The 16171-nt window shown below is 40.7% G+C and overlaps 1 protein-coding gene across 11 annotated transcripts in view; it reads left to right on the top strand.

Moving 5' to 3' along the window:
• APBB2 (amyloid beta precursor protein binding family B member 2) overlaps window positions 1-16171 on the top strand; it is a 381548-nt gene that overhangs the window by 139108 nt on the left and 226269 nt on the right. For 8 of the 11 annotated variants that reach the window (XM_069593941.1, XM_069593939.1, XM_069593936.1 and 5 more), the window contains exon 4: window positions 14624-14743. The exons of the other annotated variants lie outside the window; for them this stretch is intronic. The gene's annotated coding sequence lies outside the window, so the exon portion shown is untranslated. The remainder of the gene's footprint in view (window positions 1-14623; window positions 14744-16171) is intronic. 11 annotated transcript variants of the gene reach the window in all.

The following is a 16171-nucleotide window of genomic DNA, read 5'->3' as shown; positions in this document are numbered from 1 at the left end:
GACGGTGAAGAATCTGCCTGCCGTGCAGGAGATCTGGGTTCGATCCCTGAGTCGGGAATATCCTCTGGAGGAGAGCATGGCAACCCATTATAATATTCTTGCCTGGAGAATCCCATGGACCGGAGGAGCCTGGCAGACTACATACAATCTGGGTCACAAAGAGTTGGACATGACTGAGCGACTAACACCACTACATTTGTTAAAAAATTTAGATTAAGAAGGTATTTTAGAGATTATATAAACATATAGAGATTCTTTTTTAAAAGAATTATATTTGTTTTTAGCTATGCTGGGCCCTTGTTGCTGCGTGTGCTTTTCTCTAGTTGCAGTGAGCAGGGGCTATGTTCTAATTGTGGTGCTTCTCACTGCGGTGGCTTCCCTTATTGTGAATCATGGGCTCCAGGTGAAGAGCTTCAGTAATTGAGGTACCTGGGTTCCGTACTTGCAGTCTCCAGGCTCTAGAGCACAGGCTCGGTAGTAGTGGCACAAGGGCATAGTTGCTGCACAGCATGTGGGGGTCTTCCCAGGCCAGGGATCGAACCCATGTCCACTGCCTTGGCAGATGGATTCCTATCCACTGTACCACCAGGGAAGCTCTATACAGAGATTCTTAGAGTAAAAGTTAAAAAAAAAATGTGCTACTTAGGATGATTGAAAGCATAACCTACACAGGATGAAATAGAACCCCTTGTTTCTGGATGATCCCTTAAGCCATTGGAGAAGGGGAAGAACGAAGAAACACTTCTGTATACCTAAATATTAACTCAGACTTTGAGCGCAGTGGGTTTTGGAAGTAGCAGAGTTTTGTCATTTTGGATTCATTAGCTAGCTATGAATTTATCTCCTTTATATTATGCACCAGGAACTGACCCTTATTTCACAGTTTCTCAAAAAAGTAGCCTTGGAAAAAGCTCTTGAGACTGATTTCTTGGAATCCTGCTGCCGTTCTCCTTTGATTTCTGAAACTGAAGGAGCAGGATTGTGCTTTGTTCTGTACAGAGCGGTGGTGATTAGATTGTTTATTTACTCTGATACATACACGTGTTACTGTGTGGCATCACTGTCCATTGTAATCCCAAAGAGAAACAGGGAGTGGGGGGGATGGCGAGGCGGTTGATCTGGGATTGACTAAAATAAATTTATCTCAGCTTTTCAAAACACTGTGTGAGCACAATATAATTCACTTGGACAACTGTGGAATGAAACCCTTGTTTTAGCGCCCATTAGATATTTCATAGGAACTGACGGCACAGGAGAAGAATTTATGGTAAAGATGCTTTGGCAGTTGAGAGAATTTGAGGTAGCATTTACATCACCAGCTGAAATACAGTTAATTTTTTTCCAAGGTGCCCTTACAGCCTAACTTCTGTGACTGAGGGATTGATCTCTTGGCAAGTCTTTGTGAAATAACACCACAGAAAGGAAAGTTATGTGCATACATCAGGCTTTGATTTATTTTGTAAGCTTTCTTTACAGGGTGGGTATAATCTTGTTCTGTACAATTAACAAAAACTGTAGCTATACTTTGTCTTGAAGCACTTCCTCAGTTTCCAAAAACAACGCCCACCACAGAAAGAGGCTTTCTTTCTTTGCGTCCACATTTCTGTTAATGTCATCATTGCATTTTGACTCTTTTATGAGGCCCTTTTGGTCAGATCAACAGTTCCTTCCAATCTATCTATCTTAACTTCTAGCTTCATCTGCAAAATTTGTGTGGTTACCCTGACACACATGCAGATAAATTGCCTCGGGTTCAGCCTTCTCAGTCTTGGGACTAAATATGCTGCAGTAGGCTGAGCTGATGGATGTAGCTTTTCAGCAATATTGATGTTTCTACCGTTGAGTATAAATCTTTGCATGCCTTGGTTTGCATTTTCATATTCATGTGCAGTTCTTGACCACTGGTTTTCAAATGGCTTCATCTCTCAGAAAGCTCTGTGTTGAGTAGAAAGACAAAGAAAATTGTTCTACTTCACCCACTGCTCTTCTGCCCACTCACAACAACAAAAGTCATGAGCACAAGTCTTTTGCCAAATGTGAGTAGTGACAATTCACAAACTGATTATGTCCTCATGGCTTAATGTAAAGTCAGCTTGTGATTTTGTACTTGGAGTGTGTTTTCTAGTGGGAGAAAACAAAGAATAGATGAGCCCACTGAAACTTTTAACCCATAACATTCCAGCAGTACAGTTTTATTTGTAGCTTAAAGCTTAACCTTCCCCCATGTTTCCCATGGAAAAATGTCCTTAATTCTGCTTTAGTATCATAAGGAATGTAAACGTTTCATCCTTAACTTCAGTAGATGGTCACCTATCTCCACCTGTGTATTCTGGGGCAGTGTATCAGGCAGGGTTCTTAGATAGATGCAGTAGAGACTGGCTGAAGGGTTTACACAGGAAGGTAATTTGTTGAGAAGATAGTGGGTAGTTTCTAGATCTGCTGGAAGTTGGAAACAGGATGGAGCAATTAGGCACTATGCAGCCAGATTCATAGCCAAGGTCATATGCTATGATTAGTTCAATGCAGGGTGGACTCTATCACAGATCCTGGACACAGGATCATGCTAGTTTACACTGACCACACCACTGGGGCCGGACTTTTGCTACCAGATCTGCCACCTTACCTGCCTCTGGGCTCTAGATGTTGTTGCTGTTGCCCTCACCTGTGGTAATTTACTCCTGCCTCTGGGTGCAGCTCTCAGTGCAGGGCTGGCCGAAACTAGGTCCCATGCCTTAGCTGCAAGGGAGTCCAGGAAGGTCCAGCCATTTTTGTCTCTATGTTGAAAGGTGTGTCTCTTCAATACTCATATGGTGAGAAGTTTCCCAAATATAGGAAGAGCATTCTGATGTTGAACATTCTCATCCTTCTTCCCTCTCTAAGGACAGATCTTCACTATAAGGAAGCACAGTCGGATCTCTGGTAGATGAGTAGACAACCCGTTTATCCACTTGCAATTGTGGTTAATGACTCTATGATCACAAAGATGGAGGAGCCCCCCTTGTGCCTTGATATCCAGGGACCTATCACCACGTGTTGACAATTTATGTGTAATTGATCTCTCATGGAGTGCTCGTTACTAGTTTAAGGTGCAATGCATTCAATTGAATTTTTTAACAATTTGATTAACTAGGAGTAGTCTAAGATTATCTGTTTTTTTTAAATTTATAGTGTAAAGTGAAACTTTACATCATCAATTTGTCTTTGATTAGGTGGTTTATATATTTTATTCATAACTTATACCCTTTTAAAAATGTATTTTTTTGTGTACAGTAATATTGGGTTGGCCAAAAAGTTCATTTGGGTTTTCTGTAAGATTATACAGGAAAACCTGAACTAACTTTTTGATCAACCTAGTACATGTATATAGGTTACAAGTTCCTGCTTGCATTTTTGCTCTATCTTTTCCTGTTTCTCAGAAGCAACTGCTTTCAATTCAGTTAGCATTTCTTCTGATATTTACTTCCACGTAGCTAATATCTTTATATTGATATTTCTTGAATTTTTTTCCATTTTTAGACATTAAATATTGCATTTCTATTAAGGAAGAGAAGGAGTTAGCTTTCTTTTATGCTCCTTCCCTTAAATACCTGCTTCTCACTCTCTGAGATAGTTATATCTCCATAAATATTTTCCATTGCCGAGTTATGCAGTGTAATATGGCTTTGTTTTCTTTTTTGTACAGCATGTTTAAAAAATCTTTGTTCTTTTTTTTTGGGGGGGGACTTTCCATTCTATTTATGTGCTACTTATTCATCCCCAAATTCTCAAATAAGGTCAAACACAACGGCTTGGCTCTCACTTCTTTTGTGTGTGTGTGTGATGTTTTTCCGGGAGCCTTCTGTTTGCCTGCTCCCTTCTGGACTGTTTGCTCTTGAGGCCTTATGCACAGCTGTTGACCTGGAATTTTCCTTTACTACCATGTTGGGAATTCTTGATTGACCTGTTTACTGAATAGCATCTCTCCTGGTTTCCTTTTTCTTTGGGAGGAGGCACATTGCCCACTTGCTTCTTGAGAGAAAAGAGTGTATATAATGTAATTATTTTGCGATCTGGCATGTGTGAAGATATCACTTAGTCTCTCCTCACATATGATTGATACAGAATTTAAAGTTGGAAATTATTTTCCCTGAGACTTTTGGAGTCCTTGCTTCATTTTCTTCCCCTTCCAAATTTGCTCTTGAATTGTTGGATGGTTTTCTGAGTCTGGTTATTTTATATGTGACTTTTTTTTTTTTTTAATGTAGGGGGTAGCTTGTAGAGTCTTTTACTTCTAATCCCCTAATGTTTCATATAGCATGCCTTGGTGTGTAACTTTTTTCATCCATAGTGATCATTTTTGTGGAAAGTAGTGGATGGTAATTTTCTTACCACTGTTTTCTGTATTCTCTTTTCTGAAACTTACTTGTCAGACATGCTGGAACTTTTGTATTTTCCCTCCAACTTCCTTATTGTTTAAAAAAAAATTCCTGACCTCTATCCTTCTCTGATTTTTTTCATTGTTGTTGTTCTACTCTTGAGGAACACATATCTCTATTATCTTCTGTCCCTTCTATGATTTTTAATTTCTGTGATCATAATATTAATTTCTAGTAACTCTTTCTTGTTCTCATAATATTTATGTTTTATAGCATCTTATTCTTTTTTCTTTATGGGTGCAAATATCTTTTTAATAATGGATATGAAGTGTTTTCCTGCTCCCAGAATTCACCCTCTTTTCTCCTGAAGTTCCTGTCTGTCACGTTAGACTCTTCATCACATGTCCAGTGACCATTTGCTGTCCATTTTTATTTATGTGAAGGCTCTCTGTGCGTGAAGAAGTGGGCAGGCTTCCTCTCACGTCACCTTGGAACCTTACTTACCATAGGATGATTTTCTGTTTTCAGAAGCCCCCTTTCTCCCTGGTTTTGGTAACTGCAGATCTCTTTTCTAGGGCTGGTTAGAAACCCAGCAAATGAAGTTATTTCCATTAGGAGTGTATGCTTTTGCTCAGTCCTCTATTTCAGAATGGTACCTCCACTCGGGCACTCTTCCTTGTGGCCCTGAGTCCCGACCTCCTCAGGTAGAAGGAGAGAGAGCTGGCAAGCTTCATGGCTCAGGATGGACCTGGAGGTTTGCTCCTTAAAAAGTCCTACAGGCAGTTCTGCAGTGGCCACTGCTGCCTCCATGCTGCCTCCTCCATTCATGCCCCCACTTGAGGTGTAACTGTGCCTGGCCTAGTACTTTTCTAGGGCTCTGTGCCCCGCATTGGCTGGCTTCTTTCTTCCTGTCAGTTCTCCCAGTACACATTTAGTTTTGTGTGTCCCTCTTTGAAAATTCACTCATCATTAGCTCATCTGCTTTCCATTTTCCAAAAAAATTTTCCATCAAATTTCCCCTCTTCCATTCTCTGTGAGTTTATCCCTGACTCTTATTTAGTGGAATCTGGAGGGAATGTAGTTATGAACATAATTGTAATCCACCACTCAATCCTGAAAATCCCTAATCATTAACTTTTCAAGTTTGGTTTTTCCACCTGGATACATGGTTGTCCAGTCCATTAAAGAAGAGTTAATTTGGTTACTCTAGGATGGATTCCATTTACTATATGTTTGTTTCATTCAAAGATTGTTACTCTCACTGTCAAAATTGAACTAAGTGTCATCCTTTCTTGATTTGAGTACATGATAGGAGAAAGGGTCAGCTATTTCTTAGGTATAATTCCAAGTCAGACCTCAAAACTGGTCACAAGAATAGCATACAATTTACAGTATTTCAAAGAAATGACTTCCATCCCCTTGGGTTTTCCACAGCCATAATCCCAGCTGGGTCACACTTTCTTAAGTTCCCTACTAGTTTGACTTGAGTTGTGTCCAAGCTGGCAAAAAACCCTTTTCTTAGTAGCATTTTATGCAGTGGTTCCGGGTATATTTTATGGGCTTCCAGGTAGCTCAAGTGGTAAAGAATCCACCTGCCACTGCTACTACTACTACTAAGTCGCTTCAGTCGTGTCTGACTCTGTGCGACCCCATAGACAGCAGCCCACCAGACTCTGCCGTCCCTGGGATTCTCCAGGCAAGAACACTGGAGTGGGTTGCCATTTCCTTCTCCAATGCATGAAAGTGAAAAGTGAAAGTGAAGTCACTGAGTCGTGTCCAACTCTCAGCGACCCCATGGACTGCAGCCCACCAGGCTCCTCTGTCCATGGGATTTTCCAGGCAAGAGTACTGGAGTGGGGTGCCATCGCCTTCTCTGCCTGCCACTGCTAGAGAGGCAGATTCTATCCCTGTGTTGTGGAGATCCCCTGGAGGGGGAAATGGCAACTCACTCCAGTATTCTTGCCTGGAGAATCCCAGGGACAGAGGAGTCTGGTCGGCTATAGTCCATGGGGTCCCAAAGAGTCAGACGTGCACGCATGTGTGCACGGGTGTGCATGCACACACAAACACACACATACACACAGAGAGACAGGTACATTCTGTAGGATACTGAGTTTTCATGAAATATATCCATAGATTTTATAGATGAATGTCAGACGATGATATCCTTCTTTATTCTTAGGATAAAATCTCAGAATATCCCTTGCAAAATGCAGAAGATTTCATAATGTGCAAGGGCTAATGTTATTGACCTTGTAAACGCCACAGCAGAATCAGGACCAAATATGACCTCTCTTTCAATTTTTTCCTTAAATTTTATTAGTTCCTTGGTTTTTAAACATTAAACATTTTTTAGGAAAAAAATTTTTTTAATGTTAATATGTTAAGGTATGTCAAGAATTACTGTAAAATTACTATTGACCTTATTGAACCATTGTTAAGCCAAGAGGAAGCCAATTCAAACTTTAAAGGTTTTTGTATCCTGTAGGGTTTGTTGAAGATAGGGTAATCTGATCTGATTCCCAACCTAGAGTTTGCCAAATCCTTTTTTTTTTTTTTTTTTTAAGAAAAATGTTGTTTACCTTCACTTGGTAGAATTAATACTTTTCTGTTTCAGACACCTCATGTTCTTTGTTGACAAATCAAGATTGAGAGTATGCAGAGCTTCTGAGAGGAAACATTTCTAGTTGAAGGTTCCTGTTTTCATCATGATCAGTAAAGAGTGCCAGGCATCTGTTTTGTGCTAAAGCTTACTAGAAGTGTTGCTGCCTCCGGAGCAACAAGCAGGAAGTACTTCTGCCCTTAAAACCAAAAATAGATGCTCTTTCTCATTATCATAGCTTAAAAGATCATCTTTTTTAATGAGATGGGCGCATCCCTTGTGGTTTTCACAGATTTAATGATCAGATTATTTAATGCAGAGCTTGGAGAAAAATAGGTCTGGTGAGACAGATAATGGAAATTTTCCTGAAAGTTAAAGCAACATCAACTTTGTTGTTTTTCTTTCCATAAATCTTTTTACTACTTCTTTTCTCTTTTATTTCTCTTTTACTATTTTTCATGGTACTTAAAGAAATTTTCCTGTCTTTTTTTAACATGTTGATACATTTACATAATTTTAACTCTATTTTAACTTCAAAACATCATCACTAAGGAAAAAACATTATTTGCAAGAAGATTTGGATGTGTCAGTATTTAAGTATACTGTATATAGTCTAAGTTGATTTAGACAACTCTATTGTATGTTAATGTGTTGGCAGTCAGAAGGAGAGAAATGGCCTCTTCACTGATTTTAGGAAGTTCTGTTTGTGTTTTGAAAAGTGGAGCAAGGGGAAATAGAGGGAAGAAGGAATAAGGGAAATAAAGGTAATGTATATGAAAGTGCCTTGTAAATTGCTAAATTACATAAAGATGGTAGTTACTGTTATTGCAATGACATAACTTTCAGTGAGCAAGCAAAGATTTAATAAAGAAAAATGGGAAAGGGGGAAAATAAATCATTTGAATTAAGAAAAAGTTAAGAAAGAAAGTGGGAATATCATAATGATGGAGGGTAGGGGGGTGGCCAGAGTTTTGCAGTCTGGTTTTTTTAACCTGAAGATTCAATAATACTTTTACTTCCTGTTTAAACAATGATGTTGAAAACATTTTATTAACAGGGGCTTTCCTATAGCTCAGAGGGTGAAGAATCTGACTGCAATGCAGGAGACCCATGTTCGATCCCTGGGTCAGGAAGATCCCCTGGAGAAGGAAATGGCAACCCACTCCAGTATTCTTGCCTGGAGAATTCCATGGACAGAGGAGCCTGGCAGGCTACAGTCTATGGGGTCGCAAAGAGTCAGACACGACTAAGCGACTAACACATACAAAGAAAGGTTGTTGAAAATAATTTGGGAAGAGGATCTTATCATATGAGGTGGTGAGAGTTGGATAGAAACCACCAGGCAGATGACTTTCTCAGTTCTAAATAAAGATCTATGTGTCATAGGGCATTAGGTACTGTGTTTCCATTTAATTAAGGTTTAATTTACATTTGCTTATACTGTCTAAGCCTTTCATTTGTTGTTCTTCATACCTTTGCAAGATAGGTATCATTAACCCATTTTACAGATGGGTGTAGAAGGCCAATTGACTTGCCTGCAGCTACTTAATCTAGTGGCAAAGCCCTCCCTTCTCCGGGTTTTGAATTTATTTCCACAGATACTTCACATCAGAGCAATTGATTTAGTTGTGTTCCTGGATATGCAGCTTGCTAAATGTCTCTAAAGGAAGTCCTTGTTAAATAACCGTGTATGTGTGTGTGTGTGTTGTGTGTTCTGTGTGTGTGTTGTGTGTGTTTGTGTTACTTAGTCGCTAAGTTGTGTTCAGCTCTTTGCAACCTTATGGACTGTAGCCCACCAGGCTCCTCTGTCCATGGAATTCTCCAGGCAAGAATACTGGAGTGGGTTGCCATTCCTCCTCCAAGGGATCTACCCAGCTCAGGGCTGAACCCAGGTCTTCTGCATTGCGGGCAGATTCTTTACCACTGAGCCCCCTGAGAAGCGTCATGACAACTGTAGGAGGTAAATATTACTATTATTTCCATCTTGTAATATCCATCTTATGGATGAGGAAACTGAGGCATGGTCACTTACTAATAACACCTCAGGACATTTTGGGTTTGGCTACGTTTGTACTAAATGACTTCCTGTGAGTCTTAAGGAATAGGAGTTGAATTCTACAAGAACCAAGGAATAAACAAAAAAAGACATCTTGGCTGCCCTAGTATGAGTTCAGAATGTGAACTGTGTCCTTCAGAGCTTATCTGGAACTTGGTATTTTAAGTTTTAGTTTTCTTAGGCTTTTAAATTTTATTTGGTTTCCAAACTCATAGCTGACTTGAGGAAGGGAAAGATTGATGCTTGAACAGTAATGAAACTCACCTCCTGATAGCAAGGGAGAGGAGATAACCAAATTAGGCAGGCAAAACATCTCCCAAAATGTAGCATTCATGACCTTTGAGTGGAGGAGCAGACATCCCTCTGTGCCCGGAAAGGCGGTGTTGCCACTGGCCGCTCTCAGTGGTATCAGTGGGTTCCCAGCAGCACCCACATAGAGCCAGCCTTTTATCCTGTCCCTTTGTCCCATCCATTCATCTTCCACTCAGCCTGACTGCACTTAGACCTAGACCTGGATCTGTGACTCAGTTTTCACCTTTGGTTCTCCTTTTCCTTGGTGTTTGAATTTCAGCAGCCTCTTCCCTTTGGTTCCCAGAATGTCCTGTTGCTTTGGTAGGAACTCCCCATCCAGTTCATGCTGGTAGAAACTGAACATCTGCTTAGTATCCACAGGGCTCCCGTCTTTTCCTCAGTCAATCTTTCTCATGTTCTAATAGAGCAAGATAATTGATAGGCATATTGATGATTCTGTGCCACCAGAGACTAATCATTTTCTGGACTTTCTGAGAAGGCATTATCTTCTAGGGAAAAAAAGTCCAATATGATTGAAATGAAACCCGTTTTATTACTTAAATGGGTTGTCCTTTAGCTATTATGAAAATCTTCATCATAATCATGTCTTACTCCTTGAGGTTTCTAAAAAGCAGAAATTATACAGTATTATAATGCAGGGTGATACCAGAGAATTATGAGTTATAGAATTTAGCATAACCGACTTTCTAGTAGCTTGAACTCGCCTTCATAGCAAAAAAGATGTTACATTGAAAATGTAGGAATATATGGATTCATCATTCATAGGAAAATATTTCGCTTACAAATTTGTCTTTTAGGGCAATAGCAGCAAGTCCTTAAGTAAAGTGATTATGTTATCATAAAATGGTTAGAAAGGGAGATAGCAGAACAAGTGCTTGTTGACATGGAATGTTTATTTTGGAGAGAATTCTTGGCATTTTTGCCCCATGTCAGCATAATAAGAATTTGGGGGAGAGAAGGGAAGCGTTAATGTATTTGTTGAGGATTAATGTCCCTGTAGAGAGCATTTGTGTTAGTGAATATATTATGGATAGTATCATAAATATAGTAATTAAAAAGTTGCACACTAAACACTTTGTGACTGGCATAAATATTCCTTTCCTCTCCTTGGTGGCTTGCATTCAAGTGCATAGTGTATTGTTCATCTTGGTCTCCCGGATTCTTTTTTCTCTTTTTGAATAATTAATGTATTTTTGGCTGTGCTGGCTTTTCTCTAGTTGCTGGGAGCGGGGGGCTACTCTAGTAGCGGGGCTCTGGTTTCTCATTGCGGTGGCTTCTTGTTGCAGGCTCTAGTCTACTCAGACTTCAGTAGTTGCAGCGCAAGGGCTTGGTAATTGTGGCCTGTGGGCTCCAGAGCACAGGCTCTTTCGTTGTGGTCATGGGTTTAGTTGCTCCACAGCATGTGGGATCTTCCTGGAACAGGGATTGAACCCGTGTCTCCTGCATTGGCAGGTAGATTCTTCACCACTGAGCCACCAGGGAAGCCCTGGTCTCCTAGATCCTTAATCAAGAATAGAAAAAAGATGGCAGTGTTCTGGATCTGTTTCCTTCTCGATGTGTTGCTGTTCAGAGGGGCAGAAACAAGTCAGTGTTCCAGGACCAAGTTACCAAGTGATTTTTTATCAGTTCAGAAGCATGGCACAGAGTGCATACTAACAGACAAAACAACCACCTACAATTACTTCCTTTTGGGAACTTTGTCCTTAAAGTTGTCTCCAGACAGTAGTGCAGTGTGCTTCTTGAAATGTGTTCACTGTGATCAGTGATACCTCAGAGCTTATGTGCCGTAAAAGAAGTGAGATGATGAATAATACAAATACATGTCAGGATCAGAATTTTTAAGGAAGCGAGACTTGATTATCTCATTAGGATCTGTTGCCCCAGTGGGTTGAAGCTGAGCGGGTGGCTGTGTGAATGAGCAGTAGGAGGAAAGGCACCCTGCTGTTAAGAGTAATGATGTTCTGTCCTTCTCACTGAAGGGTGACAGAGAAGGCAGATGGATGTAAAGTGGGCAATTTCTATTTCTTCGTATGCACAAAATGTTCGCACCTACTTATTTTCCCTTTTAAAAGGCATATTGTTTTTCATGATTTCTGAACTCTCTTACTTACACAATATTTATTTATGAGTTCATAAAGAGTTTCTTCTGTGGAGAGGAAAGTGAGTGCGATGGAAAGTGATTTGCAGCTTGGCTCTGACATCAGGGTGGGAAAGGAAGGAATAGAAAGAGTAATTCTGTCCTCACCATTTAATTGGCCTTTTTATCTCCTGGTTGTGAGAACTCTTCACTTATGTATTGGTTTATCGATTGACTCCATATTTATGGACTGCTTGCTGTATCCCCTGTGCCCCGGAAGGCAGAGATGAATGGCACAGTCCGTAGGCATCCAATGGCTCTGTAACCTTCTCTGTCCTGGCTGACTTTAAGGATAATCATGTGTTTATCTACAATTCTGAAATTCTGTCATCCTTCAACGATGGCCAGTAGATATGGTCATGTAACCAAAACAGACTAGTTCAGGAGCAGCCTTGGAGTTTGTGAGATCACAAAGGTTGCTTGGAGAACAGAAAAGCTACTTTATAAGGTGTTTTCCATCGCATTAGACTTTCTAATGAACCTTGCTACGCTTGGCATTGTTGGAGCTCTTTTCAAGAGCCGAGTTACTCCACCCACTTCCAGACTCGGCAGAAGCTGAGGTGGAAGCGTGGGCAAGAGACTGGAACACGGTGACATCTTAAGGGACATTTCACTAGGAAATCACGGGCAGGTGCCACTGCCAGCGCCAGCCTCCTCCTCTTGCCTTTTCTTTGAGTTGCCATGACTTCATGTTAGAAGGTGTCTGAATGGAAGCATCTTAAGAAGCCTATAGGATAGTAGGTTGTGGTTTCACTTAATGAAACTATGTGTAAATCTTTGGAAAGGTTGGCACTGAGATCGAAAATCCTTTTAAGAAGAGAATTCATCTGAATCTTTTGCTCGTGTGCTGTTTCTTTTAGTACTGATAGGTTCTGCTGTGGGTGTGCTGATCTTGCAAATGCCCCTTCCTGTCTTGATTCGTACTGGCTATGTTTATTTACCTTAAAACAGGGTTAGACTACTTTAATTTTAGAGGATAGTCCAATACCAAGATTTTCAAGATGTGTGGCATCAAACCATTTGTGTGTCAACTTATTCTTCGCAAAGAGCCATGGCAACTCTTTCGTCTACAATGTTCATGTCATTTGGCCCATTGCCTCTAATATCCCACCAATGCTGTTACCTTCAAACTTACCATAACCAGATTTGTTTTATTCCTTTAGTTCTAATGTTCTTCTAATGTCAGAGGGTTGTGGATTCTGCCTCCTCTTAAGGTCAGTTCTTTCATTTGTCTTCTTGACCGTTTTACCCACCTTCTTTGGGTCATTATCCTGTCCTTACCTCTCCCTCTTGAACTCTTACCCTTTCTCTCTCTACTGATTGCTTTAGCTAATCAGTGTACTTCCGTTAGCACCAGTCTCTTCCAAAGGTTCATTCTCCTTTCTCTTCTCTCGCTTGCTGTTATCTCTGCCTCCACCACTCAATGAAACCACCTTCAATCAAGGTGGCCCATGGCTGCTGAAGTGTCAAATCCAAAGCTGTATTTTTCGTTTCTTATCTTTAATCACCTCATTGTCTTCCGTGGTACCTCTCTGACTATCTTCTTTGATCTTTTCCACAAGGCCTTCTTCCTCTCCCCATTCTATCATTGTGTTCTCTAGGCTTCTGCTTTTAGCACTAATCCTCCAGTTGTCTCTCTCTACCCATATTCCTTCAGTGATCTTGCCCACCAATCTAATTTCTGCTACTTTCTATGTAATAACCACTTTTATGTTTTGCTCAGGTTTCTTCGCCAGCCTTCACACTCAAGAACATCTGGAAGTCCTCACCCAAATCTTCTACATCTCAATTTCTAATGCACCAAACTAAACCCATTGTCTTGCGTATTAAACATGTTCACTCACTAGTATTCTTTACCTCTCTTGTCACTGTCATCCACCCACGTGGAGTCAAGTACCATGTTGTTCTTCTTTTAGTGTCTGGATGTTTCAAGTACTAACTCTTCTCCCCTTTTTCCTTCCCCACCTACCTCCATGCCCTAATCTTGCCCGTTCCTCTCCTACCTGACAACCAAACTGGCCCTTCTGGTCTCCTTGCCTCTGCTCTGCCCTCTGTGAATCCATGCAGAAAGTAATGTATCTGAAACTCAGATCTGATCCATCAGTGGCTCTCTGCAGCCAGTTCAAAGGTTTCCTGGCTTCACCCTGGAGAGTCTAGCAACACTGAATTACACTATGCAGTTTCTTACTTCTGCCTTTTCCATTGTCCGGTCTCCCACTCCCCACTTGGCTGAGTCCTGCTCAGCCTGAGGACATGCTAGGCATCCCTTGTATTTGCAAGTCTTCCCTGCTTCTCTGTTTCTGGGCTGCTTGCCATGAATCTGAGTCACTGTGTGCATCCCACTGCCCATTGGGGATCATTTGTGTGTATTTCTCGGTCCCAGTAGACTTTGCTTTCCTAAAAGACAGAGACAGTGTCTTATCTCTGTAGCTCTCGAGCCTAGCACAGTGCTTCGCATATAGGAGGTGTCCAACGAATGATTTTTAAGTGAAAAATTGATAAGGACAGTGAATCAATTTGTCTACCAAACTGGGCAAAAGTAATCCCTGCATAGTAGTACCTTTACAGGGGGGCACGAAGTGGGACTTCTGGGTTTTGATCTGGTGTGTTCAGTTTAAGAAAATTCATTGAGCTGTCCATGTGTGGTATGTGTCATTTTCTGTATGTTTTACTTCAATGAAAAGTTTAAAAAAATTAGATTTTTTTGTTGCTCAATACAGAAAATCTCATGTCTTCTTTCAAGCTTTTCAAGTTTTTATGGGGTATGAGTTTAGATGTCACAGCAGAGAGCCAGGCTAGTGCTGTTCCTTGATGTGAAGGCAGAGTGAGATTAGAAGGAATCCGTGTGGGTGGGGTCGTCTGGTCTTCTTATGGGGGCCACTGAGGGCCAGCGCTGATGGACAGGCTTGTGGTCACCTGTGTTTCTGTCACACTCAGTAGAGGGACCACATGCTAATTATCAGCAAGCTCTGGGCCTTCCGGCAATGGCAGGGAGACTTCATCTTGGATGTGACCATGAATAATTCATCAACCTGGTTATCTGAAAATTTGTGGTCATCATTAGCATTTTAATGAAAAAAAAATGCAATCATTATCCTAAATCTGTTTTTTTTAATTTCTGCTTTTTTTTTCCTTTTCTTTTTGTCTCCCTCCTATAACAGCTTAACCATCTCAGTCTTTCCTGAGTACTTGGAAACTGCTGGGGTCCCTGACAATGTGCTGACTGGTCGTCGCTATGGGCAGACGGTACCCAGAGGCTCACTGTCATCCAGGCAGCTCATGTACGTATGGGATTTGTGTCTCTCTTTTTTCCCCCCTTTAATTTTCCGTGTAGAATATGGCAGGGTACTGAACTGGTGAAGGTTTATAAGCTATACATGAGAGTATTCAGAAATGCAGGAGAATGGATTGCTCTAGGGTAAGTTTTTAATATTGAATTATGGGAAATGGTACCTAAATTAGGATTTTTATAAACCAGTGGCCCTATAAGACAGACCAGAAGTGTGTATCAGCAGTCTCTCTTTTCTGTTTCAGTGTATTCACTTACACATAGGTAGTTTGTTTGTTTTTTTTGCTTGTTTGTTGAAGCTTTCCTTTTTCATTGCAATATATAACATTTGAAACAATAGCAATGCCATAAATTAGAACTACTTCCCAGTGACTTTAAAAATACCTTTGAAATTAAAAAATTCATGGACCCAGAAGTGGTCCTCAGGGTATGTCATTGTTGAATACATGTTGGCGAGAGAGTTCCCAACTCTAATATCTTACCATTCTCCATAGGAGCAAAGTGTTGATTCCCCAGTGATGACTTACTGTGTCTCACAAGAGTTCCCTTTTTCCAGTATTAGTCTTTTGGGAATGTCCACAAACGCAGCCTTTTCCTGTTTGATCCCACTCTGATTAACTTAGGAGAAACATGATCGTTGCACATTTAATGATCTCTTATTTCTATAAAGTATAGTCTGTCTCAGACTTATTTTTTGCCCACTTTAGTCTCTAAACCTTAGGCAAGCTCTTTAGGTATTTACTTTTTTTTTTTTTTGCATCCTTTGGACCTCTGGAGTTTTGGCTTCAAATCAGGGATGTGCTTTGGGTAATTCCTTGGAGTGCTTGTGCTCCCCATCCTTCCATAGCTATGTTTATTCATAGTCACCCTTAAGCCCCATTTCCTTGTACATTTCCTTTTTTTTTTTTTTTTTTTGCCTTCATAGAAAAGTTAGAACCACCCTCAACCCTTCCTCCAGACAATTGCTTCTAAAATAAGCCAGGTCATTAGAAGAAGTAGGGGAAGGGAGAGCTGACAGCAGAGTCGGGGCTCAGACCAAGCACACCAGTGTTAGAGCCACTGGGTGGGAGCAATGGCCTTTACACGTCCACTTTTGTATCCTTCAAGGGCATCACTGTATTACCCTAAAATTAGCGATTTTCATAGTGAACATAATCAGAAAAAGTTTACCCTTGTGATACTGTAAAATGGAGATTGGCAAGGGGTGGCCCTTGAGTCAAATCCAGCCCATTCCTGTTTTTGTAGGGACTAACAAGGGTTTTTATATTTTTGAATGGCTACCTGCCTAATCTTTGTTTTTTGCTTCTTGGCCCTCAGAGCCTAAAATATCCACAATTTGACCTGTTAAGAAAAAATGTTGCCTATCTCTGCCATAGAAATATTTTGAAGGCATGTACTACAATTGAACCATATGAAATTG

The sequence above is a fragment of the Ovis canadensis genome, chromosome 6 (assembly GCF_042477335.2).
Source record: "Ovis canadensis isolate MfBH-ARS-UI-01 breed Bighorn chromosome 6, ARS-UI_OviCan_v2, whole genome shotgun sequence".
In the NCBI taxonomy this organism is placed as follows: domain Eukaryota; kingdom Metazoa; phylum Chordata; class Mammalia; order Artiodactyla; family Bovidae; genus Ovis; species Ovis canadensis.
This window is presented reverse-complemented; position numbering and strand designations above follow the sequence as displayed.